Source organism: Rhinoderma darwinii, chromosome 3 (assembly GCF_050947455.1).
Source record: "Rhinoderma darwinii isolate aRhiDar2 chromosome 3, aRhiDar2.hap1, whole genome shotgun sequence".
Classification (NCBI taxonomy): Eukaryota; Metazoa; Chordata; class Amphibia; order Anura; family Rhinodermatidae; genus Rhinoderma; species Rhinoderma darwinii.
Window position 1 is genome coordinate 412,368,605 of NC_134689.1, and position 25,004 is coordinate 412,393,608.

The 25,004-nt window shown below is 35.1% G+C and overlaps 32 non-coding genes across 32 annotated transcripts; all 32 read right to left on the reverse strand.

Moving 5' to 3' along the window:
• Positions 1–61: 61 nt before the first annotated feature.
• Positions 62–134, reverse strand: TRNAR-UCG (transfer RNA arginine (anticodon UCG)). The gene has a single exon. It is a non-coding gene; the product is annotated as a tRNA-Arg (tRNA).
• Positions 135–670: 536 nt separating this feature from the next.
• Positions 671–743, reverse strand: TRNAR-UCG (transfer RNA arginine (anticodon UCG)). The gene has a single exon. It is a non-coding gene; the product is annotated as a tRNA-Arg (tRNA).
• Positions 744–1,279: 536 nt separating this feature from the next.
• Positions 1,280–1,352, reverse strand: TRNAR-UCG (transfer RNA arginine (anticodon UCG)). The gene has a single exon. It is a non-coding gene; the product is annotated as a tRNA-Arg (tRNA).
• A 537-nt stretch (positions 1,353–1,889) lies between these two features.
• TRNAR-UCG (transfer RNA arginine (anticodon UCG)) lies at positions 1,890–1,962 on the reverse strand. Its single transcript has one exon. It is a non-coding gene; the product is annotated as a tRNA-Arg (tRNA).
• Positions 1,963–2,498: 536 nt separating this feature from the next.
• TRNAR-UCG (transfer RNA arginine (anticodon UCG)) lies at positions 2,499–2,571 on the reverse strand. The gene has a single exon. It is a non-coding gene; the product is annotated as a tRNA-Arg (tRNA).
• A 536-nt stretch (positions 2,572–3,107) lies between these two features.
• Positions 3,108–3,180, reverse strand: TRNAR-UCG (transfer RNA arginine (anticodon UCG)). Its single transcript has one exon. It is a non-coding gene; the product is annotated as a tRNA-Arg (tRNA).
• Positions 3,181–3,716: 536 nt separating this feature from the next.
• Positions 3,717–3,789, reverse strand: TRNAR-UCG (transfer RNA arginine (anticodon UCG)). Its single transcript has one exon. It is a non-coding gene; the product is annotated as a tRNA-Arg (tRNA).
• Positions 3,790–4,325: 536 nt separating this feature from the next.
• TRNAR-UCG (transfer RNA arginine (anticodon UCG)) lies at positions 4,326–4,398 on the reverse strand. Its single transcript has one exon. It is a non-coding gene; the product is annotated as a tRNA-Arg (tRNA).
• A 536-nt stretch (positions 4,399–4,934) lies between these two features.
• On the reverse strand, positions 4,935–5,007 carry TRNAR-UCG (transfer RNA arginine (anticodon UCG)). Its single transcript has one exon. It is a non-coding gene; the product is annotated as a tRNA-Arg (tRNA).
• A 536-nt stretch (positions 5,008–5,543) lies between these two features.
• TRNAR-UCG (transfer RNA arginine (anticodon UCG)) lies at positions 5,544–5,616 on the reverse strand. The gene has a single exon. It is a non-coding gene; the product is annotated as a tRNA-Arg (tRNA).
• Positions 5,617–6,152: 536 nt separating this feature from the next.
• Positions 6,153–6,225, reverse strand: TRNAR-UCG (transfer RNA arginine (anticodon UCG)). Its single transcript has one exon. It is a non-coding gene; the product is annotated as a tRNA-Arg (tRNA).
• A 536-nt stretch (positions 6,226–6,761) lies between these two features.
• On the reverse strand, positions 6,762–6,834 carry TRNAR-UCG (transfer RNA arginine (anticodon UCG)). Its single transcript has one exon. It is a non-coding gene; the product is annotated as a tRNA-Arg (tRNA).
• Positions 6,835–7,370: 536 nt separating this feature from the next.
• On the reverse strand, positions 7,371–7,443 carry TRNAR-UCG (transfer RNA arginine (anticodon UCG)). The gene has a single exon. It is a non-coding gene; the product is annotated as a tRNA-Arg (tRNA).
• A 536-nt stretch (positions 7,444–7,979) lies between these two features.
• On the reverse strand, positions 7,980–8,052 carry TRNAR-UCG (transfer RNA arginine (anticodon UCG)). The gene has a single exon. It is a non-coding gene; the product is annotated as a tRNA-Arg (tRNA).
• Positions 8,053–8,588: 536 nt separating this feature from the next.
• Positions 8,589–8,661, reverse strand: TRNAR-UCG (transfer RNA arginine (anticodon UCG)). Its single transcript has one exon. It is a non-coding gene; the product is annotated as a tRNA-Arg (tRNA).
• A 536-nt stretch (positions 8,662–9,197) lies between these two features.
• On the reverse strand, positions 9,198–9,270 carry TRNAR-UCG (transfer RNA arginine (anticodon UCG)). The gene has a single exon. It is a non-coding gene; the product is annotated as a tRNA-Arg (tRNA).
• A 536-nt stretch (positions 9,271–9,806) lies between these two features.
• Positions 9,807–9,879, reverse strand: TRNAR-UCG (transfer RNA arginine (anticodon UCG)). Its single transcript has one exon. It is a non-coding gene; the product is annotated as a tRNA-Arg (tRNA).
• A 536-nt stretch (positions 9,880–10,415) lies between these two features.
• TRNAR-UCG (transfer RNA arginine (anticodon UCG)) lies at positions 10,416–10,488 on the reverse strand. Its single transcript has one exon. It is a non-coding gene; the product is annotated as a tRNA-Arg (tRNA).
• A 1,145-nt stretch (positions 10,489–11,633) lies between these two features.
• On the reverse strand, positions 11,634–11,706 carry TRNAR-UCG (transfer RNA arginine (anticodon UCG)). The gene has a single exon. It is a non-coding gene; the product is annotated as a tRNA-Arg (tRNA).
• A 536-nt stretch (positions 11,707–12,242) lies between these two features.
• On the reverse strand, positions 12,243–12,315 carry TRNAR-UCG (transfer RNA arginine (anticodon UCG)). Its single transcript has one exon. It is a non-coding gene; the product is annotated as a tRNA-Arg (tRNA).
• A 536-nt stretch (positions 12,316–12,851) lies between these two features.
• Positions 12,852–12,924, reverse strand: TRNAR-UCG (transfer RNA arginine (anticodon UCG)). The gene has a single exon. It is a non-coding gene; the product is annotated as a tRNA-Arg (tRNA).
• Positions 12,925–13,460: 536 nt separating this feature from the next.
• Positions 13,461–13,533, reverse strand: TRNAR-UCG (transfer RNA arginine (anticodon UCG)). The gene has a single exon. It is a non-coding gene; the product is annotated as a tRNA-Arg (tRNA).
• A 536-nt stretch (positions 13,534–14,069) lies between these two features.
• On the reverse strand, positions 14,070–14,142 carry TRNAR-UCG (transfer RNA arginine (anticodon UCG)). Its single transcript has one exon. It is a non-coding gene; the product is annotated as a tRNA-Arg (tRNA).
• Positions 14,143–14,678: 536 nt separating this feature from the next.
• Positions 14,679–14,751, reverse strand: TRNAR-UCG (transfer RNA arginine (anticodon UCG)). Its single transcript has one exon. It is a non-coding gene; the product is annotated as a tRNA-Arg (tRNA).
• Positions 14,752–15,287: 536 nt separating this feature from the next.
• TRNAQ-UUG (transfer RNA glutamine (anticodon UUG)) lies at positions 15,288–15,360 on the reverse strand. The gene has a single exon. It is a non-coding gene; the product is annotated as a tRNA-Gln (tRNA).
• Positions 15,361–15,896: 536 nt separating this feature from the next.
• On the reverse strand, positions 15,897–15,969 carry TRNAR-UCG (transfer RNA arginine (anticodon UCG)). Its single transcript has one exon. It is a non-coding gene; the product is annotated as a tRNA-Arg (tRNA).
• Positions 15,970–16,505: 536 nt separating this feature from the next.
• On the reverse strand, positions 16,506–16,578 carry TRNAR-UCG (transfer RNA arginine (anticodon UCG)). The gene has a single exon. It is a non-coding gene; the product is annotated as a tRNA-Arg (tRNA).
• A 536-nt stretch (positions 16,579–17,114) lies between these two features.
• On the reverse strand, positions 17,115–17,187 carry TRNAQ-UUG (transfer RNA glutamine (anticodon UUG)). Its single transcript has one exon. It is a non-coding gene; the product is annotated as a tRNA-Gln (tRNA).
• Positions 17,188–17,723: 536 nt separating this feature from the next.
• On the reverse strand, positions 17,724–17,796 carry TRNAR-UCG (transfer RNA arginine (anticodon UCG)). Its single transcript has one exon. It is a non-coding gene; the product is annotated as a tRNA-Arg (tRNA).
• Positions 17,797–18,332: 536 nt separating this feature from the next.
• Positions 18,333–18,405, reverse strand: TRNAR-UCG (transfer RNA arginine (anticodon UCG)). The gene has a single exon. It is a non-coding gene; the product is annotated as a tRNA-Arg (tRNA).
• A 535-nt stretch (positions 18,406–18,940) lies between these two features.
• Positions 18,941–19,013, reverse strand: TRNAR-UCG (transfer RNA arginine (anticodon UCG)). Its single transcript has one exon. It is a non-coding gene; the product is annotated as a tRNA-Arg (tRNA).
• A 536-nt stretch (positions 19,014–19,549) lies between these two features.
• TRNAR-UCG (transfer RNA arginine (anticodon UCG)) lies at positions 19,550–19,622 on the reverse strand. Its single transcript has one exon. It is a non-coding gene; the product is annotated as a tRNA-Arg (tRNA).
• Between the last annotated feature and the right edge of the window lie 5,382 nt (positions 19,623–25,004).

A 25,004-nucleotide genomic window follows, 5' to 3' on the forward strand; every position in this document is an offset into this window, starting at 1 on the left:
TGTTGCAACCAGGAGAGGACTCAAATGCTTAGAAGGTCATCTGAAGAGCACTTAAAAGCTGCGACCATGAAGGGACTCGAACCCTCAATCTTCTGATTCGAAGTCAGAGGCCTTATCCATTAGGCCACATGGTCTCACATGTTCCTAATTTTTGGAAAATGTTGAGTTCCTGGCGCCTAGCAGAAAAAGATTTTTTTTATACATTTTTAGGTATTTTGTAAAAATGACCGAGTGCCCAAATTTATAAAAAAACATTTTCTTAATATTGTGTATTACAGTACTTAAATATAGGTATGGATTCAAATCTCACTTCTGATAACATTTTCTCAATATTGTGTGTTGTGGTATTTAAATATAGGAGTGAAAAAGTTTTTGTTTTTTTTTAGATATTTACGGGTATTTAGTAAAAATGACCGAGTGCCCAGATTTAAGAATAAATATTTTCACAATATTGTGTGCTATGGTCTATAAATATAGACATGGATTAAAATCTCACTTCTGGTAACTGCTGACTAGCCATATAAAAATATTCACTATCAATCATGTAGAAATATAGCCTATAACGACACCAAGTACGTCATCAAATTAAGAAAGCATCTGAACCTTAGCTGTTGCAACCAGGAAAGGACTCAAATGCTTAGAAGGTCATCTGAAGAGCACTTAAAAGCTGCGACCATGAAGGGACTCGAACCCTCAATCTTCTGATTCGAAGTCAGACGCCTTATCCATTAGGCCACATGGTCTCACATGTTCCTAATTTTTGGAAAATGTTGAGTTCCTGGCGCCTAGCAGAAAAAGATTTTTTTTATACATTTTTAGGTATTTTGTAAAAATGACCGAGTGCCCAAATTTATAAAAAAACATTTTCTTAATATTGTGTATTACAGTACTTAAATATAGGTATGGATTCAAATCTCACTTCTGATAACATTTTCTCAATATTGTGTGTTGTGGTATTTAAATATAGGAGTGAAAAAGTTTTTGTTTTTTTTTAGATATTTACGGGTATTTAGTAAAAATGACCGAGTGCCCAGATTTAAGAATAAATATTTTCACAATATTGTGTGCTATGGTCTATAAATATAGACATGGATTAAAATCTCACTTCTGGTAACTGCTGACTAGCCATATAAAAATATTCACTATCAATCATGTAGAAATATAGCCTATAACGACACCAAGTACGTCATCAAATTAAGAAAGCATCTGAACCTTAGCTGTTGCAACCAGGAAAGGACTCAAATGCTTAGAAGGTCATCTGAAGAGCACTTAAAAGCTGCGACCATGAAGGGACTCGAACCCTCAATCTTCTGATTCGAAGTCAGACGCCTTATCCATTAGGCCACATGGTCTCACATGTTCCTAATTTTTGGAAAATGTTGAGTTCCTGGCGCCTAGCAGAAAAAGATTTTTTTTATACATTTTTAGGTATTTTGTAAAAATGACCGAGTGCCCAAATTTATAAAAAAACATTTTCTTAATATTGTGTATTACAGTACTTAAATATAGGTATGGATTCAAATCTCACTTCTGATAACATTTTCTCAATATTGTGTGTTGTGGTATTTAAATATAGGAGTGAAAAAGTTTTTTTTTTTTTTTTAGATATTTACGGGTATTTAGTAAAAATGACCGAGTGCCCAGATTTAAGAATAAATGTTATCACAATATTGTGTGCTATGGTCTATAAATATAGACATGGATTAAAATCTCACTTCTGGTAACTGCTGACTAGCCATATAAAAATATTCACTATCAATCATGTAGAAATATAGCCTATAACGACACCAAGTACGTCATCAAATTAAGAAAGCATCTGAACCTTAGCTGTTGCAACCAGGAAAGGACTCAAATGCTTAGAAGGTCATCTGAAGAGCACTTAAAAGCTGCGACCATGAAGGGTCTCGAACCCTCAATCTTCTGATCCGAAGTCAGACGCCTTATCCATTAGGCCACACGGTCTCACATGTTCCTAATTTTTGGAAAATGTTGAGTTCCTGGCGCCTAGCAGAAAAAGATTTTTTTTATACATTTTTAGGTATTTTGTAAAAATGACCGAGTGCCCAAATTTATAAAAAAACATTTTCTTAATATTGTGTATTACAGTACTTAAATATAGGTATGGATTCAAATCTCACTTCTGATAACATTTTCTCAATATTGTGTGTTGTGGTATTTAAATATAGGAGTGAAAAAGTTTTTTGTTTTTTTTAGATATTTACGGGTATTTAGTAAAAATGACCGAGTGCCCAGATTTAAGAATAAATGTTATCACAATATTGTGTGCTATGGTCTATAAATATAGACATGGATTAAAATCTCACTTCTGGTAACTGCTGACTAGCCATATAAAAATATTCACTATCAATCATGTAGAAATATAGCCTATAACGACACCAAGTACGTCATCAAATTAAGAAAGCATCTGAACCTTAGCTGTTGCAACCAGGAAAGGACTCAAATGCTTAGAAGGTCATCTGAAGAGCACTTAAAAGCTGTGACCATGAAGGGACTCGAACCCTCAATCTTCTGATTCGAAGTCAGAGGCCTTATCCATTAGGCCACATGGTCTCACATGTTCCTAATTTTTGGAAAATGTTGAGTTCCTGGCGCCTAGCAGAAAAAGATTTTTTTTATACATTTTTAGGTATTTTGTAAAAATGACCGAGTGCCCAAATTTATAAAAAAACATTTTCTTAATATTGTGTATTACAGTACTTAAATATAGGTATGGATTCAAATCTCACTTCTGATAACATTTTCTCAATATTGTGTGTTGTGGTATTTAAATATAGGAGTGAAAAAGTTTTTGTTTTTTTTTAGATATTTACGGGTATTTAGTAAAAATGACCGAGTGCCCAGATTTAAGAATAAATATTTTCACAATATTGTGTGCTATGGTCTATAAATATAGACATGGATTAAAATCTCACTTCTGGTAACTGCTGACTAGCCATATAAAAATATTCACTATCAATCATGTAGAAATATAGCCTATAACGACACCAAGTACGTCATCAAATTAAGAAAGCATCTGAACCTTAGCTGTTGCAACCAGGAAAGGACTCAAATGCTTAGAAGGTCATCTGAAGAGCACTTAAAAGCTGCGACCATGAAGGGACTCGAACCCTCAATCTTCTGATTCGAAGTCAGATGCCTTATCCATTAGGCCACATGGTCTCACATGTTCCTAATTTTTGGAAAATGTTGAGTTCCTGGCGCCTAGCAGAAAAAGATTTTTTTTATACATTTTTAGGTATTTTGTAAAAATGACCGAGTGCCCAAATTTATAAAAAAACATTTTCTTAATATTGTGTATTACAGTACTTAAATATAGGTATGGATTCAAATCTCACTTCTGATAACATTTTCTCAATATTGTGTGTTGTGGTATTTAAATATAGGAGTGAAAAAGTTTTTGTTTTTTTTTAGATATTTACGGGTATTTAGTAAAAATGACCGAGTGCCCAGATTTAAGAATAAATGTTATCACAATATTGTGTGCTATGGTCTATAAATATAGACATGGATTAAAATCTCACTTCTGGTAACTGCTGACTAGCCATATAAAAATATTCACTATCAATCATGTAGAAATATAGCCTATAACGACACCAAGTACGTCATCAAATTAAGAAAGCATCTGAACCTTAGCTGTTGCAACCAGGAAAGGACTCAAATGCTTAGAAGGTCATCTGAAGAGCACTTAAAAGCTGCGACCATGAAGGGACTCGAACCCTCAATCTTCTGATTCGAAGTCAGAGGCCTTATCCATTAGGCCACATGGTCTCACATGTTCCTAATTTTTGGAAAATGTTGAGTTCCTGGCGCCTAGCAGAAAAAGATTTTTTTTATACATTTTTAGGTATTTTGTAAAAATGACCGAGTGCCCAAATTTATAAAAAAACATTTTCTTAATATTGTGTATTACAGTACTTAAATATAGGTATGGATTCAAATCTCACTTCTGATAACATTTTCTCAATATTGTGTGTTGTGGTATTTAAATATAGGAGTGAAAAAGTTTTTGTTTTTTTTTAGATATTTACGGGTATTTAGTAAAAATGACCGAGTGCCCAGATTTAAGAATAAATATTTTCACAATATTGTGTGCTATGGTCTATAAATATAGACATGGATTAAAATCTCACTTCTGGTAACTGCTGACTAGCCATATAAAAATATTCACTATCAATCATGTAGAAATATAGCCTATAACGACACCAAGTACGTCATCAAATTAAGAAAGCATCTGAACCTTAGCTGTTGCAACCAGGAAAGGACTCAAATGCTTAGAAGGTCATCTGAAGAGCACTTAAAAGCTGCGACCATGAAGGGACTCGAACCCTCAATCTTCTGATTCGAAGTCAGACGCCTTATCCATTAGGCCACATGGTCTCACATGTTCCTAATTTTTGGAAAATGTTGAGTTCCTGGCGCCTAGCAGAAAAAGATTTTTTTTATACATTTTTAGGTATTTTGTAAAAATGACCGAGTGCCCAAATTTATAAAAAAACATTTTCTTAATATTGTGTATTACAGTACTTAAATATAGGTATGGATTCAAATCTCACTTCTGATAACATTTTCTCAATATTGTGTGTTGTGGTATTTAAATATAGGAGTGAAAAAGTTTTTGTTTTTTTTTAGATATTTACGGGTATTTAGTAAAAATGACCGAGTGCCCAGATTTAAGAATAAATATTTTCACAATATTGTGTGCTATGGTCTATAAATATAGACATGGATTAAAATCTCACTTCTGGTAACTGCTGACTAGCCATATAAAAATATTCACTATCAATCATGTAGAAATATAGCCTATAACGACACCAAGTACGTCATCAAATTAAGAAAGCATCTGAACCTTAGCTGTTGCAACCAGGAAAGGACTCAAATGCTTAGAAGGTCATCTGAAGAGCACTTAAAAGCTGCGACCATGAAGGGACTCGAACCCTCAATCTTCTGATTCGAAGTCAGACGCCTTATCCATTAGGCCACATGGTCTCACATGTTCCTAATTTTTGGAAAATGTTGAGTTCCTGGCGCCTAGCAGAAAAAGATTTTTTTTATACATTTTTAGGTATTTTGTAAAAATGACCGAGTGCCCAAATTTATAAAAAAACATTTTCTTAATATTGTGTATTACAGTACTTAAATATAGGTATGGATTCAAATCTCACTTCTGATAACATTTTCTCAATATTGTGTGTTGTGGTATTTAAATATAGGAGTGAAAAAGTTTTTGTTTTTTTTTAGATATTTACGGGTATTTAGTAAAAATGACCGAGTGCCCAGATTTAAGAATAAATATTTTCACAATATTGTGTGCTATGGTCTATAAATATAGACATGGATTAAAATCTCACTTCTGGTAACTGCTGACTAGCCATATAAAAATATTCACTATCAATCATGTAGAAATATAGCCTATAACGACACCAAGTACGTCATCAAATTAAGAAAGCATCTGAACCTTAGCTGTTGCAACCAGGAAAGGACTCAAATGCTTAGAAGGTCATCTGAAGAGCACTTAAAAGCTGCGACCATGAAGGGACTCGAACCCTCAATCTTCTGATCCGAAGTCAGACGCCTTATCCATTAGGCCACACAGTCTCACATGTTCCTAATTTTTGGAAAATGTTGAGTTCCTGGCGCCTAGCAGAAAAAGATTTTTTTTATACATTTTTAGGTATTTTGTAAAAATGACCGAGTGCCCAAATTTATAAAAAAACATTTTCTTAATATTGTGTATTACAGTACTTAAATATAGGTATGGATTCAAATCTCACTTCTGATAACATTTTCTCAATATTGTGTGTTGTGGTATTTAAATATAGGAGTGAAAAAGTTTTTGTTTTTTTTTAGATATTTACGGGTATTTAGTAAAAATGACCGAGTGCCCAGATTTAAGAATAAATATTTTCACAATATTGTGTGCTATGGTCTATAAATATAGACATGGATTAAAATCTCACTTCTGGTAACTGCTGACTAGCCATATAAAAATATTCACTATCAATCATGTAGAAATATAGCCTATAACGACACCAAGTACGTCATCAAATTAAGAAAGCATCTGAACCTTAGCTGTTGCAACCAGGAAAGGACTCAAATGCTTAGAAGGTCATCTGAAGAGCACTTAAAAGCTGCGACCATGAAGGGACTCGAACCCTCAATCTTCTGATTCGAAGTCAGACGCCTTATCCATTAGGCCACATGGTCTCACATGTTCCTAATTTTTGGAAAATGTTGAGTTCCTGGCGCCTAGCAGAAAAAGATTTTTTTTATACATTTTTAGGTATTTTGTAAAAATGACCGAGTGCCCAAATTTATAAAAAAACATTTTCTTAATATTGTGTATTACAGTACTTAAATATAGGTATGGATTCAAATCTCACTTCTGATAACATTTTCTCAATATTGTGTGTTGTGGTATTTAAATATAGGAGTGAAAAAGTTTTTGTTTTTTTTTAGATATTTACGGGTATTTAGTAAAAATGACCGAGTGCCCAGATTTAAGAATAAATATTTTCACAATATTGTGTGCTATGGTCTATAAATATAGACATGGATTAAAATCTCACTTCTGGTAACTGCTGACTAGCCATATAAAAATATTCACTATCAATCATGTAGAAATATAGCCTATAACGACACCAAGTACGTCATCAAATTAAGAAAGCATCTGAACCTTAGCTGTTGCAACCAGGAAAGGACTCAAATGCTTAGAAGGTCATCTGAAGAGCACTTAAAAGCTGCAACCATGAAGGGACTCGAACCCTCAATCTTCTGATTCGAAGTCAGACGCCTTATCCATTAGGCCACATGGTCTCACATGTTCCTAATTTTTGGAAAATGTTGAGTTCCTGGCGCCTAGCAGAAAAAGATTTTTTTTATACATTTTTAGGTATTTTGTAAAAATGACCGAGTGCCCAAATTTATAAAAAAACATTTTCTTAATATTGTGTATTACAGTACTTAAATATAGGTATGGATTCAAATCTCACTTCTGATAACATTTTCTCAATATTGTGTGTTGTGGTATTTAAATATAGGAGTGAAAAAGTTTTTGTTTTTTTTTAGATATTTACGGGTATTTAGTAAAAATGACCGAGTGCCCAGATTTAAGAATAAATATTTTCACAATATTGTGTGCTATGGTCTATAAATATAGACATGGATTAAAATCTCACTTCTGGTAACTGCTGACTAGCCATATAAAAATATTCACTATCAATCATGTAGAAATATAGCCTATAACGACACCAAGTACGTCATCAAATTAAGAAAGCATCTGAACCTTAGCTGTTGCAACCAGGAAAGGACTCAAATGCTTAGAAGGTCATCTGAAGAGCACTTAAAAGCTGCGACCATGAAGGGACTCGAACCCTCAATCTTCTGATCCGAAGTCAGACGCCTTATCCATTAGGCCACACAGTCTCACATGTTCCTAATTTTTGGAAAATGTTGAGTTCCTGGCGCCTAGCAGAAAAAGATTTTTTTTATACATTTTTAGGTATTTTGTAAAAATGACCGAGTGCCCAAATTTATAAAAAAACATTTTCTTAATATTGTGTATTACAGTACTTAAATATAGGTATGGATTCAAATCTCACTTCTGATAACATTTTCTCAATATTGTGTGTTGTGGTATTTAAATATAGGAGTGAAAAAGTTTTTTTTTGTTTTTAGATATTTACGGGTATTTAGTAAAAATGACAGAGTGCCCAGATTTAAGAATAAATATTTTCACAATATTGTGTGCTATGGTCTATAAATATAGACATGGATTAAAATCTCACTTCTGGTAACTGCTGACTAGCCATATAAAAATATTCACTATCAATCATGTAGAAATATAGCCTATAACGACACCAAGTACGTCATCAAATTAAGAAAGCATCTGAACCTTAGCTGTTGCAACCAGGAAAGGACTCAAATGCTTAGAAGGTCATCTGAAGAGCACTTAAAAGCTGCGACCATGAAGGGACTCGAACCCTCAATCTTCTGATTCGAAGTCAGACGCCTTATCCATTAGGCCACATGGTCTCACATGTTCCTAATTTTTGGAAAATGTTGAGTTCCTGGCGCCTAGCAGAAAAAGATTTTTTTTATACATTTTTAGGTATTTTGTAAAAATGACCGAGTGCCCAAATTTATAAAAAAACATTTTCTTAATATTGTGTATTACAGTACTTAAATATAGGTATGGATTCAAATCTCACTTCTGATAACATTTTCTCAATATTGTGTGTTGTGGTATTTAAATATAGGAGTGAAAAAGTTTTTGTTTTTTTTTAGATATTTACGGGTATTTAGTAAAAATGACCGAGTGCCCAGATTTAAGAATAAATATTTTCACAATATTGTGTGCTATGGTCTATAAATATAGACATGGATTAAAATCTCACTTCTGGTAACTGCTGACTAGCCATATAAAAATATTCACTATCAATCATGTAGAAATATAGCCTATAACGACACCAAGTACGTCATCAAATTAAGAAAGCATCTGAACCTTAGCTGTTGCAACCAGGAAAGGACTCAAATGCTTAGAAGGTCATCTGAAGAGCACTTAAAAGCTGCAACCATGAAGGGACTCGAACCCTCAATTTTCTGATTCGAAGTCAGACGCCTTATCCATTAGGCCACATGGTCTCACATGTTCCTAATTTTTGGAAAATGTTGAGTTCCTGGCGCCTAGCAGAAAAAGATTTTTTTTATACATTTTTAGGTATTTTGTAAAAATGACCGAGTGCCCAAATTTATAAAAAAACATTTTCTTAATATTGTGTATTACAGTACTTAAATATAGGTATGGATTCAAATCTCACTTCTGATAACATTTTCTCAATATTGTGTGTTGTGGTATTTAAATATAGGAGTGAAAAAGTTTTTGTTTTTTTTTAGATATTTACGGGTATTTAGTAAAAATGACCGAGTGCCCAGATTTAAGAATAAATATTTTCACAATATTGTGTGCTATGGTCTATAAATATAGACATGGATTAAAATCTCACTTCTGGTAACTGCTGACTAGCCATATAAAAATATTCACTATCAATCATGTAGAAATATAGCCTATAACGACACCAAGTACGTCATCAAATTAAGAAAGCATCTGAACCTTAGCTGTTGCAACCAGGAAAGGACTCAAATGCTTAGAAGGTCATCTGAAGAGCACTTAAAAGCTGCGACCATGAAGGGACTCGAACCCTCAATCTTCTGATCCGAAGTCAGACGCCTTATCCATTAGGCCACACAGTCTCACATGTTCCTAATTTTTGGAAAATGTTGAGTTCCTGGCGCCTAGCAGAAAAAGATTTTTTTTATACATTTTTAGGTATTTTGTAAAAATGACCGAGTGCCCAAATTTATAAAAAAACATTTTCTTAATATTGTGTATTACAGTACTTAAATATAGGTATGGATTCAAATCTCACTTCTGATAACATTTTCTCAATATTGTGTGTTGTGGTATTTAAATATAGGAGTGAAAAAGTTTTTTTTTGTTTTTAGATATTTACGGGTATTTAGTAAAAATGACAGAGTGCCCAGATTTAAGAATAAATATTTTCACAATATTGTGTGCTATGGTCTATAAATATAGACATGGATTAAAATCTCACTTCTGGTAACTGCTGACTAGCCATATAAAAATATTCACTATCAATCATGTAGAAATATAGCCTATAACGACACCAAGTACGTCATCAAATTAAGAAAGCATCTGAACCTTAGCTGTTGCAACCAGGAAAGGACTCAAATGCTTAGAAGGTCATCTGAAGAGCACTTAAAAGCTGCGACCATGAAGGGACTCGAACCCTCAATCTTCTGATCCGAAGTCAGACGCCTTATCCATTAGGCCACACGGTCTCACATGTTCCTAATTTTTGGAAAATGTTGAGTTCCTGGCGCCTAGCAGAAAAATATTTTTTTTATACATTTTTAGGTATTTTGTAAAAATGACCGAGTGCCCAAATTTATAAAAAAACATTTTCTTAATATTGTGTATTACAGTACTTAAACATAGGTATGGATTCAAATCTCACTTCTGATAACATTTTCTCAATATTGTGTGTTGTGGTATTTAAATATAGGAGTGAAAAAGTTTTTGTTTTTTTTTAGATATTTACGGGTATTTAGTAAAAATGACCGAGTGCCCAGATTTAAGAATAAATGTTATCACAATATTGTGTGCTATGGTCTATAAATATAGACATGGATTAAAATCTCACTTCTGGTAACTGCTGACTAGCCATATAAAAATATTCACTATCAATCATGTAGAAATATAGCCTATAACGACACCAAGTACGTCATCAAATTAAGAAAGCATCTGAACCTTAGCTGTTGCAACCAGGAAAGGACTCAAATGCTTAGAAGGTCATCTGAAGAGCACTTAAAAGCTGCGACCATGAAGGGACTCGAACCCTCAATCTTCTGATTCGAAGTCAGAGGCCTTATCCATTAGGCCACATGGTCTCACATGTTCCTAATTTTTGGAAAATGTTGAGTTCCTGGCGCCTAGCAGAAAAAGATTTTTTTTATACATTTTTAGGTATTTTGTAAAAATGACCGAGTGCCCAAATTTATAAAAAAACATTTTCTTAATATTGTGTATTACAGTACTTAAATATAGGTATGGATTCAAATCTCACTTCTGATAACATTTTCTCAATATTGTGTGTTGTGGTATTTAAATATAGGAGTGAAAAAGTTTTTGTTTTTTTTTAGATATTTACGGGTATTTAGTAAAAATGACCGAGTGCCCAGATTTAAGAATAAATATTTTCACAATATTGTGTGCTATGGTCTATAAATATAGACATGGATTAAAATCTCACTTCTGGTAACTGCTGACTAGCCATATAAAAATATTCACTATCAATCATGTAGAAATATAGCCTATAACGACACCAAGTACGTCATCAAATTAAGAAAGCATCTGAACCTTAGCTGTTGCAACCAGGAAAGGACTCAAATGCTTAGAAGGTCATCTGAAGAGCACTTAAAAGCTGCGACCATGAAGGGTCTCGAACCCTCAATCTTCTGATCTGAAGTCAGACGCCTTATCCATTAGGCCACACGGTCTCACATGTTCCTAATTTTTGGAAAATGTTGAGTTCCTGGCGCCTAGCAGAAAAAGATTTTTTTTATACATTTTTAGGTATTTTGTAAAAATGACCGAGTGCCCAAATTTATAAAAAAACATTTTCTTAATATTGTGTATTACAGTACTTAAATATAGGTATGGATTCAAATCTCACTTCTGATAACATTTTCTCAATATTGTGTGTTGTGGTATTTAAATATAGGAGTGAAAAAGTTTTTTTTTTTTTTTAGATATTTACGGGTATTTAGTAAAAATGACCGAGTGCCCAGATTTAAGAATAAATATTTTCACAATATTGTGTGCTATGGTCTATAAATATAGACATGGATTAAAATCTCACTTCTGGTAACTGCTGACTAGCCATATAAAAATATTCACTATCAATCATGTAGAAATATAGCCTATAACGACACCAAGTACGTCATCAAATTAAGAAAGCATCTGAACCTTAGCTGTTGCAACCAGGAAAGGACTCAAATGCTTAGAAGGTCATCTGAAGAGCACTTAAAAGCTGCGACCATGAAGGGACTCGAACCCTCAATCTTCTGATTCGAAGTCAGACGCCTTATCCATTAGGCCACATGGTCTCACATGTTCCTAATTTTTGGAAAATGTTGAGTTCCTGGCGCCTAGCAGAAAAAGATTTTTTTTATACATTTTTAGGTATTTTGTAAAAATGACCGAGTGCCCAAATTTATAAAAAAACATTTTCTTAATATTGTGTATTACAGTACTTAAATATAGGTATGGATTCAAATCTCACTTCTGATAACATTTTCTCAATATTGTGTGTTGTGGTATTTAAATATAGGAGTGAAAAAGTTTTTGTTTTTTTTTAGATATTTACGGGTATTTAGTAAAAATGACCGAGTGCCCAGATTTAAGAATAAATATTTTCACAATATTGTGTGCTATGGTCTATAAATATAGACATGGATTAAAATCTCACTTCTGGTAACTGCTGACTAGCCATATAAAAATATTCACTATCAATCATGTAGAAATATAGCCTATAACGACACCAAGTACGTCATCAAATTAAGAAAGCATCTGAACCTTAGCTGTTGCAACCAGGAAAGGACTCAAATGCTTAGAAGGTCATCTGAAGAGCACTTAAAAGCTGCGACCATGAAGGGACTCGAACCCTCAATCTTCTGATCCGAAGTCAGACGCCTTATCCATTAGGCCACACAGTCTCACATGTTCCTAATTTTTGGAAAATGTTGAGTTCCTGGCGCCTAGCAGAAAAAGATTTTTTTTATACATTTTTAGGTATTTTGTAAAAATGACCGAGTGCCCAAATTTATAAAAAAACATTTTCTTAATATTGTGTATTACAGTACTTAAATATAGGTATGGATTCAAATCTCACTTCTGATAACATTTTCTCAATATTGTGTGTTGTGGTATTTAAATATAGGAGTGAAAAAGTTTTTTTTTTTTTTTAGATATTTACGGGTATTTAGTAAAAATGACCGAGTGCCCAGATTTAAGAATAAATATTTTCACAATATTGTGTGCTATGGTCTATAAATATAGACATGGATTAAAATCTCACTTCTGGTAACTGCTGACTAGCCATATAAAAATATTCACTATCAATCATGTAGAAATATAGCCTATAACGACACCAAGTACGTCATCAAATTAAGAAAGCATCTGAACCTTAGCTGTTGCAACCAGGAAAGGACTCAAATGCTTAGAAGGTCATCTGAAGAGCACTTAAAAGCTGCGACCATGAAGGGACTCGAACCCTCAATCTTCTGATTCGAAGTCAGACGCCTTATCCATTAGGCCACATGGTCTCACATGTTCCTAATTTTTGGAAAATGTTGAGTTCCTGGCGCCTAGCAGAAAAAGATTTTTTTTATACATTTTTAGGTATTTTGTAAAAATGACCGAGTGCCCAAATTTATAAAAAAACATTTTCTTAATATTGTGTATTACAGTACTTAAATATAGGTATGGATTCAAATCTCACTTCTGATAACATTTTCTCAATATTGTGTGTTGTGGTATTTAAATATAGGAGTGAAAAAGTTTTTGTTTTTTTTTAGATATTTACGGGTATTTAGTAAAAATGACCGAGTGCCCAGATTTAAGAATAAATATTTTCACAATATTGTGTGCTATGGTCTATAAATATAGACATGGATTAAAATCTCACTTCTGGTAACTGCTGACTAGCCATATAAAAATATTCACTATCAATCATGTAGAAATATAGCCTATAACGACACCAAGTACGTCATCAAATTAAGAAAGCATCTGAACCTTAGCTGTTGCAACCAGGAAAGGACTCAAATGCTTAGAAGGTCATCTGAAGAGCACTTAAAAGCTGCGACCATGAAGGGACTCGAACCCTCAATCTTCTGATCCGAAGTCAGACGCCTTATCCATTAGGCCACACAGTCTCACATGTTCCTAATTTTTGGAAAATGTTGAGTTCCTGGCGCCTAGCAGAAAAAGATTTTTTTTATACATTTTTAGGTATTTTGTAAAAATGACCGAGTGCCCAAATTTATAAAAAAACATTTTCTTAATATTGTGTATTACAGTACTTAAATATAGGTATGGATTCAAATCTCACTTCTGATAACATTTTCTCAATATTGTGTGTTGTGGTATTTAAATATAGGAGTGAAAAAGTTTTTTTTTGTTTTTAGATATTTACGGGTATTTAGTAAAAATGACCGAGTGCCCAGATTTAAGAATAAATATTTTCACAATATTGTGTGCTATGGTCTATAAATATAGACATGGATTAAAATCTCACTTCTGGTAACTGCTGACTAGCCATATAAAAATATTCACTATCAATCATGTAGAAATATAGCCTATAACGACACCAAGTACGTCATCAAATTAAGAAAGCATCTGAACCTTAGCTGTTGCAACCAGGAAAGGACTCAAATGCTTAGAAGGTCATCTGAAGAGCACTTAAAAGCTGCGACCATGAAGGGACTCGAACCCTCAATCTTCTGATCCGAAGTCAGACGCCTTATCCATTAGGCCACACGGTCTCACATGTTCCTAATTTTTGGAAAATGTTGAGTTCCTGGCGCCTAGCAGAAAAATATTTTTTTTATACATTTTTAGGTATTTTGTAAAAATGACCGAGTGCCCAAATTTATAAAAAAACATTTTCTTAATATTGTGTATTACAGTACTTAAACATAGGTATGGATTCAAATCTCACTTCTGATAACATTTTCTCAATATTGTGTGTTGTGGTATTTAAATATAGGAGTGAAAAAGTTTTGTTTTTTTTTTAGATATTTACGGGTATTTAGTAAAAATGACCGAGTGCCCAGATTTAAGAATAAATATTTTCACAATATTGTGTGCTATGGTCTATAAATATAGACATGGATTAAAATCTCACTTCTGGTAACTGCTGACTAGCCATATAAAAATATTCACTATCAATCATGTAGAAATATAGCCTATAACGACACCAAGTACGTCATCAAATTAAGAAAGCATCTGAACCTTAGCTGTTGCAACCAGGAAAGGACTCAAATGCTTAGAAGGTCATCTGAAGAGCACTTAAAAGCTGCGACCATGAAGGGACTCGAACCCTCAATCTTCTGATCCGAAGTCAGACGCCTTATCCATTAGGCCACACGGTCTCACATGTTCCTAATTTTTGGAAAATGTTGAGTTCCTGGCGCCTAGCAGAAAAATATTTTTTTTATACATTTTTAGGTATTTTGTAAAAATGACCGAGTGCCCAAATTTATAAAAAAACATTTTCTTAATATTGTGTATTACAGTACTTAAATATAGGTATGGATTCAAATCTCACTTCTGATAACATTTTCTCAATATTGTGTGTTGTGGTATTTAAATATAGGAGTGAAAAAGTTTTGTTTTTTTTTTAGATATTTACGGGTATTTAGTAAAAATGACCGAGTGCCCAGATTTAAGAATAAATATTTTCACAATATTGTGTGCTATGGTCTATAAATATAGACATGGATTAAAATCTCACTTCTGGTAACTGCTGACTAGCCATATAAAAATATTCACTATCAATCATGTAGAAATATAGCCTATAACGACACCAAGTACGTCATCAAATTAAGAAAGCATCTGAACCTTAGCTGTTGCAACCAGGAAAGGACTCAAATGCTTAGAAGGTCATCTGAAGAGCACTTAAAAGCTGCGACCATGAAGGGACTCGAACCCTCAATCTTCTGATCCAAAGTCAGACGCCTTATCCATTAGGCCACACGGTCTCACATGTTCCTAATTTTTGGAAAATGTTGAGTTCCTGGCGCCTAGCAGAAAAAGATTTTTTTTATACATTTTTAGGTATTTTGTAAAAATGACCGAGTGCCCAAATTTATAAAAAAACATTTTCTTAATATTGTGTATTACAGTACTTAAATATAGGTATGGATTCAAATCTCACTTCTGATAACATTTTCTCAATATTGTGTGTTGTGGTATTTAAATATAGGAGTGAAAAAGTTTTTTTTTGTTTTTAGATATTTACGGGTATTTAGTAAAAATGACCGAGTGCCCAGATTTAAGAATAAATATTTTCACAATATTGTGTGCTATGGTCTATAAATATAGACATGGATTAAAATCTCACTTCTGGTAACTGCTGACTAGCCATATAAAAATATTCACTATCAATCATGTAGAAATATAGCCTATAACGACACCAAGTACGTCATCAAATTAAGAAAGCATCTGAACCTTAGCTGTTGCAACCAGGAAAGGACTCAAATGCTTAGAAGGTCATCTGAAGAGCACTTAAAAGCTGCGACCATGAAGGGACTCGAACCCTCAATCTTCTGATCCGAAGTCAGACGCCTTATCCATTAGGCCACACGGTCTCACATGTTCCTAATTTTTGGAAAATGTTGAGTTCCTGGCGCCTAGCAGAAAAATATTTTTTTTATACATTTTTAGGTATTTTGTAAAAATGACCGAGTGCCCAAATTTATAAAAAAACATTTTCTTAATATTGTGTATTACAGTACTTAAACATAGGTATGGATTCAAATCTCACTTCTGATAACATTTTCTCAATATTGTGTGTTGTGGTATTTAAATATAGGAGTGAAAAAGTTTTGTTTTTTTTTTAGATATTTACGGGTATTTAGTAAAAATGACCGAGTGCCCAGATTTAAGAATAAATATTTTCACAATATTGTGTGCTATGGTCTATAAATATAGACATGGATTAAAATCTCACTTCTGGTAACTGCTGACTAGCCATATAAAAATATTCACTATCAATCATGTAGAAATATAGCCTATAACGACACCAAGTACGTCATCAAATTAAGAAAGCATCTGAACCTTAGCTGTTGCAACCAGGAAAGGACTCAAATGCTTAGAAGGTCATCTGAAGAGCACTTAAAAGCTGCGACCATGAAGGGACTCGAACCCTCAATCTTCTGATCCGAAGTCAGACGCCTTATCCATTAGGCCACACGGTCTCACATGTTCCTAATTTTTGGAAAATGTTGAGTTCCTGGCGCCTAGCAGAAAAATATTTTTTTTATACATTTTTAGGTATTTTGTAAAAATGACCGAGTGCCCAAATTTATAAAAAAACATTTTCTTAATATTGTGTATTACAGTACTTAAATATAGGTATGGATTCAAATCTCACTTCTGATAACATTTTCTCAATATTGTGTGTTGTGGTATTTAAATATAGGAGTGAAAAAGTTTTGTTTTTTTTTTAGATATTTACGGGTATTTAGTAAAAATGACCGAGTGCCCAGATTTAAGAATAAATATTTTCACAATATTGTGTGCTATGGTCTATAAATATAGACATGGATTAAAATCTCACTTCTGGTAACTGCTGACTAGCCATATAAAAATATTCACTATCAATCATGTAGAAATATAGCCTATAACGACACCAAGTACGTCATCAAATTAAGAAAGCATCTGAACCTTAGCTGTTGCAACCAGGAAAGGACTCAAATGCTTAGAAGGTCATCTGAAGAGCACTTAAAAGCTGCGACCATGAAGGGACTCGAACCCTCAATCTTCTGATCCAAAGTCAGACGCCTTATCCATTAGGCCACACGGTCTCACATGTTCCTAATTTTTGGAAAATGTTGAGTTCCTGGCGCCTAGCAGAAAAAGATTTTTTTTATACATTTTTAGGTATTTTGTAAAAATGACCGAGTGCCCAAATTTATAAAAAAACATTTTCTTAATATTGTGTATTACAGTACTTAAATATAGGTATGGATTCAAATCTCACTTCTGATAACATTTTCTCAATATTGTGTGTTGTGGTATTTAAATATAGGAGTGAAAAAGTTTTGTTTTTTTTTTAGATATTTACGGGTATTTAGTAAAAATGACCGAGTGCCCAGATTTAAGAATAAATATTTTCACAATATTGTGTGCTATGGTCTATAAATATAGACATGGATTAAAATCTCACTTCTGGTAACTGCTGACTAGCCATATAAAAATATTCACTATCAATCATGTAGAAATATAGCCTATAACGACACCAAGTACGTCATCAAATTAAGAAAGCATCTGAACCTTAGCTGTTGCAACCAGGAAAGGACTCAAATGCTTAGAAGGTCATCTGAAGAGCACTTAAAAGCTGCGACCATGAAGGGACTTGAACCCTCAATCTTCTGATCCGAAGTCAGACGCCTTATCCATTAGGCCACACGGTCTCACATGTTCCTAATTTTTGGAAAATGTTGAGTTCCTGGCGCCTAGCAGAAAAAGATTTTTTTTATACATTTTTAGGTATTTTGTAAAAATGACCGAGTGCCCAAATTTATAAAAAAACATTTTCTTAATATTGTGTATTACAGTACTTAAATATAGGTATGGATTCAAATCTCACTTCTGATAACATTTTCTCAATATTGTGTGTTGTGGTATTTAAATATAGGAGTGAAAAAGTTTTTTTTTTTTTTTAGATATTTACGGGTATTTAGTAAAAATGACCGAGTGCCCAGATTTAAGAATAAATATTTTCACAATATTGTGTGCTATGGTCTATAAATATAGACATGGATTAAAATCTCACTTCTGGTAACTGCTGACTAGCCATATAAAAATATTCACTATCAATCATGTAGAAATATAGCCTATAACGACACCAAGTACGTCATCAAATTAAGAAAGCATCTGAACCTTAGCTGTTGCAACCAGGAAAGGACTCAAATGCTTAGAAGGTCATCTGAAGAGCACTTAAAAGCTGCGACCATGAAGGGTCTCGAACCCTCAATCTTCTGATACGAAGTCAGACGCCTTATCCATTAGGCCACACGGTCTCACATGTTCCTAATTTTTGGAAAATGTTGAGTTCCTGGCGCCTAGCAGAAAAAGATTTTTTTTATACATTTTTAGGTATTTTGTAAAAATGACCGAGTGCCCAAATTTATAAAAAAACATTTTCTTAATATTGTGTATTACAGTACTTAAATATAGGTATGGATTCAAATCTCACTTCTGATAACATTTTCTCAATATTGTGTGTTGTGGTATTTAAATATAGGAGTGAAAAAGTTTTGTTTTTTTTTAGATATTTACGGGTATTTAGTAAAAATGACCGAGTGCCCAGATTTAAGAATAAATATTTTCACAATATTGTGTGCTATGGTCTATAAATATAGACATGGATTAAAATCTCACTTCTGGTAACTGCTGACTAGCCATATAAAAATATTCACTATCAATCATGTAGAAATATAGCCTATAACGACACCAAGTACGTCATCAAATTAAGAAAGCATCTGAACCTTAGCTGTTGCAACCAGGAAAGGACTCAAATGCTTAGAAGGTCATCTGAAGAGCACTTAAAAGCTGCGACCATGAAGGGTCTCGAACCCTCAATCTTCTGATCCGAAGTCAGACGCCTTATCCATTAGGCCACACGGTCTCATATGTTCCTAATTTTTGGAAAATGTTGAGTTCCTGGCGCCTAGCAGAAAAAGATTTTTTTTATACATTTTTAGGTATTTTGTAAAAATGACCGAGTGCCCAAATTTATAAAAAAACATTTTCTTAATATTGTGTATTACAGTACTTAAATATAGGTATGGATTCAAATCTCACTTCTGATAACATTTTCTCAATATTGTGTGTTGTGGTATTTAAATATAGGAGTGAAAAAGTTTTGTTTTTTTTTTAGATATTTACGGGTATTTAGTAAAAATGACCGAGTGCCCAGAATTAAGAATAAATATTTTCACAATATTGTGTGCTATGGTCTATAAATATAGACATGGATTAAAATCTCACTTCTGGTAACTGCTGACTAGCCATATAAAAATATTCACTATCAATCATGTAGAAATATAGCCTATAACGACACCAAGTACGTCATCAAATTAAGAAAGCATCTGAACCTTAGCTGTTGCAACCAGGAAAGGACTCAAATGCTTAGAAGGTCATCTGAAGAGCACTTAAAAGCTGCGACCATGAAGGGACTCGAACCCTCAATCTTCTGATCCGAAGTCAGACGCCTTATCCATTAGGCCACACGGTCTCACATGTTCCTAATTTTTGGAAAATGTTGAGTTCCTGGCGCCTAGCAGAAAAAGATTTTTTTTATACATTTTTAGGTATTTTGTAAAAATGACCGAGTGCCCAAATTTATAAAAAAACATTTTCTTAACCCCTTCCCTCTTTAGCCACTTTTGACCTTCCTGACCGAGCCTCATTTTTCAAATCTGACATGTGTCACTTTATGTGGTAATAACTCCGGAATGCTTTCACCTATCCAAGCGATTCTGAGATTGTTTTCTCGTGACACATTGGACTTTATGTTACTGGCAAAATTTGCTCGATATGTTCAGTATTTAATTGTGAAAAACACCAAAATTTAGCGAAAAATTGCAAAAATTAGCATTTTTCTCAATTTAAATGTATCTGCTTGTAAGACAGGCAGTTATACCACCCAAAATTGTTTCTAATTAACATCACCCATATGTCTACTTTAGATTGGCATCGTTTTTTGAACATCCTTTTATTTTTCTATGACCTCACAAGGCTTAGAACTTTAGCAGCAATTTCTCACATTTTCAAGAAAATTTCAAAAGGCCATTTTTACAGGGGCCAGTTCAGATGTGAAGTGGCTTTGAGGGCCTTATATATTAGAAACCCCCAAAAAGTCACCCCATTTTAAAAACTTCACCCCTCAAAGTATTCAAAACAGCATTTAGAAAATGTCTTAACCCTTTACACATGTCACAGGAATTAAAGCAATGTAGAGGTGAATTTTACAAATTTCATATTTTTTTGCAGAAATAAATTTTTAGTACAATTTTTTTTATAACACAGAAGGTTTTACCAGAGAAATGCAACTCAATATTTGTTGCCCAGTTTCTGCAGTTTTAGGAAATATCCCACATGTGGCCGTAGCGTGCTACTGGAATGAAGCACTGGCCTCAGAAGCAAAGGAGCACCTAGTGGATTTTGGGGCCTTATTTTTGTTAGAATAAATTTTAGGCACCATGTCAGGTTTGAAGGGCTCTTGCGGTGCTAAAACAGTCAAAATCCCCCAAAAGTGACCCCATCTGGGAAACTACACACCTCAAGGAAATTATCTAGGGGTACAGTGAGCATTTTGACCGCACAGCTTTTTTACAGAAATTATTAGAAGTAGGTCGTGAAAATTAAAATCAACATTTCTTCAAAGAAAATGTAGGTTTAGCGATTTTTTTTCTCATTTTCACAAAGACTAAAGGAGAAAAAGCACCGTAAAATTTGTAAAGCAATTTCTCCCGAGTAAAACAATACCCCACATGTGGTAATAAACGGTTGTTTGGAGACACGGCGAGGCTGAGAAGGGAAAGAGCGCTATTTGGCTTTTGGAGCTCAAGTTTAGCAGGAATGGTTTGTGGAGGCCATGTCACATTTACAAAGCCCCTGAGGGGACAAAACAGTGGAAACCCCCCACAAGTGACCCCATTTCGGAAACTACGCCCATTGAGGAAATTATCTAGGGGTATAGTGAGCGTTTTGACCCAACAGGTTTTTTGCATAAATTATTGGAAATAGGCCCTGAAAATGACAATCTAAATTTTTTCAAAGAAAATGTAGGTTTAGCTAATTTTTTCTCATTTCCACAAGGACTGAAGGAGAAAAAGCACCGTAAAATTTGTAAACCAATCTCTCCCGAGTAAAACAATGCCCCATATGTGGTAATAAACGGTTGTTTGGAGACACGGCAGGGCTGAGAAGGGAAAGAGCGCTATTTGGCTTTTGGAGCTCAAGTTTAGCAGGAATGGTTTGCGGAGGCCAGGTCACATTTACGAAGTCCCTGAGGAGACAAAACAGTGGAAACCCCCCACAAGTGACCCCATTTTGGAGACTACACCCATTGAGGAAATTATTTAGGGGTATAGTGAGCTCTTTGACCCCACAGGTTTTTTGCAGAAATTATTGGAAGTAGGCCCTGAAAATAAAAATCAAAATTTTTTCAAAGAAAATGTAGGTTTAGCTTATTTTTACTCATTTCCACAAGGACTGAAGGAGAAAAAGCACCACAAAATTTGTAAAGCAATTTCTCCCGAGTAAAACAATGCCCCACATGTGGTAATAAACGGTTGTTTGGAGACACGGCTTGGCTTAGAAGGGAAAGAGCGCTATTTGGCTTTTGGAGATCACATTGAGCAGGAATGGTTTGCGGCGGCCATGTCACATTTGCAAAGCCCCTGAGGGGAAAAAACAATGAAAACGCCCAAAAAGTGACACCATTTAGGAAACTACACCTCTTGAGGAATTCATCTAGGGGCGTAGTGAGCATTTTGACCCCACAGATGTTTCATAGAATTTATTAGAATTGGGCAGTGAAAATAAAAACAATCCTTTTTCTTCAATAAGACGTAGCTTTAGCGCAAATTTTTTCATTTTCGCAACAAATAAAGGAAAAAAAGAACCCAACATTTGTAAAGCAATTTCTACCGAGTACGGCAATACCCCATATGTGGTCATAAACTGCTGTTTGGGCACACGGCAGGGCTCAGAAGGGAAGGACCGCCATTTGGAGTGCAGATGTTTCTGGATTGGTTTCTGGGCGCCTGTGGGCCCAAAACAGTGGAAACCCCCCAGAAGTGACCCCATTTTGGAAACTACACCCCTCAATGCTTTTACCTACGGGTGTAGTGAGCATGTTAACCCTGCAGGTGTTTTGTAGAAATTAGTGTGAACTCGATGTTGCAGAGTGAAAATGGGATTTTTTCCACAGATATGTGGACAATATGTGGTGCCCAGCTTGTGCCACCATAACGAGACAGCTCTCTAATTATTATGCTGGGTTTCCTGGTTTTAGAAACACCCTACATGTGGCCCTAATCTCTTGCCTGGACAGTCGACCAGGCTCAGGAGTGAAAGGGTACCATGTAAAATTGAGGCCTAATTTGGCGATTTACAAAGTATTGGTTCACAACTGCAGAGGCTCAGATGTGAAATAATAAAAATAAACCCCTGGGAAGTGACCCCACTATGGAAACTGCACCCCTCAAGGCATTTATTAAGGGGTGTAGTGAGCATTTTCACCCCACAGATCTTTTCCATAAATGAATGCGCTGTGGATGGTGCAAATTAAAAATTTATATTTTTCCCTAGATATGCCATTCAGTGGCAAATATGTCGTGCCCAGCTTATGCCACTGGAGACACACACCCCAAAAATTGCTAAAAGGGTTCTCCCGGGTATGACGGTGCCATATATGTGGAAGGAAACTGCTGTTTGGGCACGCTGTAGGGTTCAGATGGGAGGAAATACCATTTGGCTTTTGGAGCGTGGATTTTGCTTGGTAGTAGTTTTGTTTGGAGTCTTACTGGTGTTTCCGTTTATAATGTAGGGCATATGTAAGCCGGGCGGAGTATATCAGGGGCATAGTCAGGTGGTATAATAATGGGGTAAAAAAAAACAATAAAATGATCCATAGATGTGTGTTACGCTGTGAAGCAATCCTTTCCGCACAGGCCGGTGTCGCACTGATAAATGGCGTCCTTTATTATCCCCCTTTTGGAGCACACTCCGCGCCTTTGTAGTTTGGGGAATTTTGCTAGGAAGTGTTGTCCTGGTATAATACGGGCCCCCTCGCTTCCAGCGGATATGTTTGGGCCCTCCCTTTCCTGGTTCCCTAATTTTAGGTCCTTGATAAATCGCCTCTTCAAACAGAAGAAATGTTCCCCTCGGGCACAACTGCATATTTTTTTATTTCCTGACTTATTGGAGCCATAACTAATTTTATTTTTCATAGACGTAGTGGTATGAGGGCTGGTTTGTTGCGGGACGAGCTGTAGTTATTATTGGTACCATTTTGGGGTACATGCAACTTTTTGATCACCTTTTATCCTATTTTTTGGGATGCCAGGTAAACAAAAAAACGCAATTCTGGCACAGCTTTTTTCGGTTTTTTTTTTATACAGCGTTCACCATGCGTTATAAACTACATGTTAACTTTATTCTGCAGGTCCGTACGATTCCGGCGATACCTAATTTATAGAACTTTTTCATGTTTTACAACTTTTTGCACAATAAAATTACTTTTGTAAAAAGAATGTATTTTTTCTGTCGCCAAGTTGTGAGAACCATAACTTTTTCATTTTTTTGTCGACGGAGCTGTATGAGGGCTTGTTTTTTGCGGGACGAGCTATAGTTTTTATAGGTACCATTTTTGGATATGTGCGCCTTTTTGATCACTTTTTATTCTAATATTTGTAGGGCAAAGTGACCAAAAAACAGAAACTCTGGTAACGTTTTTTACGGGTTTTTTTTACGCTGTTCACCGCGTGCAATAAATAATATAATATTTTGATACCTCCGGTCGTTACGGTCGTGGCGATACCAAATACATATGGTTTATTATTATTTTTCAATAATAAAGGACTTGATAAGAGTAAAAGGGGGATTGTGTTTTATTTGATTACTTGAAACTTTTACTGTTTTCAAACTTTTATTTTGTGCACTTTTTTTACACTTTTTTATACTTTTTTTACACTTTTTCTCAAGTCCCACTAGGGGACTTGAAGTTCCAACGGTCAGATTTTTTTTTTTCTAATACATTGCACTACCTATGTAGTGCAATGTATTAGATCTGTCAGTCATTCACTGACAGCAAGCCGATTAGGCTTCGCCTCCCGGCGGGGCCTAAATCGGCTTCCGTAATGGCAGAGCAGGAGACCATTGTGTCTCCTGTTGCCATAACAGCAGTCGCCAGTCCCGATTGCCTGTCAGGGCTGGCGATCTGCTAGTAACCGCTACGATGCAGCAATCGCTTTCGATTGCTGCATCGAAGGGGTTAATGGCAGGGATCGGAGCTAGCTCCGGTTCCTGCCGTTACAGGTGGATGTCAGCTGTACAGTACAGCTGACTTCCACCGCTGATGACGCCGGATCAGCTCCTGACCCGGCGCCATCTTGCCGACAGCTACGGAAGCCGATCAGGCTCCGCCGCCGGGCGGATCTTGACCGGCTTCGGTGCTAGGCAGACCGGGAGGCCAGTATTAGGCCTCCGGTTGCCATTGCAGCCACCGGAACCCCGGCAATTTCATTACTGGGGTTCCGATGAGCTGCAAACACCTTAAGTGCAGCGATCGCGTTTGAGCGCTGCACTTAAGGGGTTAATGGCGGGGATCGAAGCTAATTTCGGTCCCCGCCGTTACAGCCGGATGTCAGCTGTAAGATACAGCTGAGATCCGGTGATGATGGGACCGGCTCAGCTTCTGAGCCGGTCCCAAACATTTGGCGTACATGTACGGCAAGATGCGGGAAGTCAGTACTTTCCATGACGTACATGTACGGCAAATGTCGGGAAGGGGTTAATATTGTGTATTACAGTACTTAAATATAGGTATGGATTCAAATCTCACTTCTGATAACATTTTCTCAATATTGTGTGTTGTGGTATTTAAATA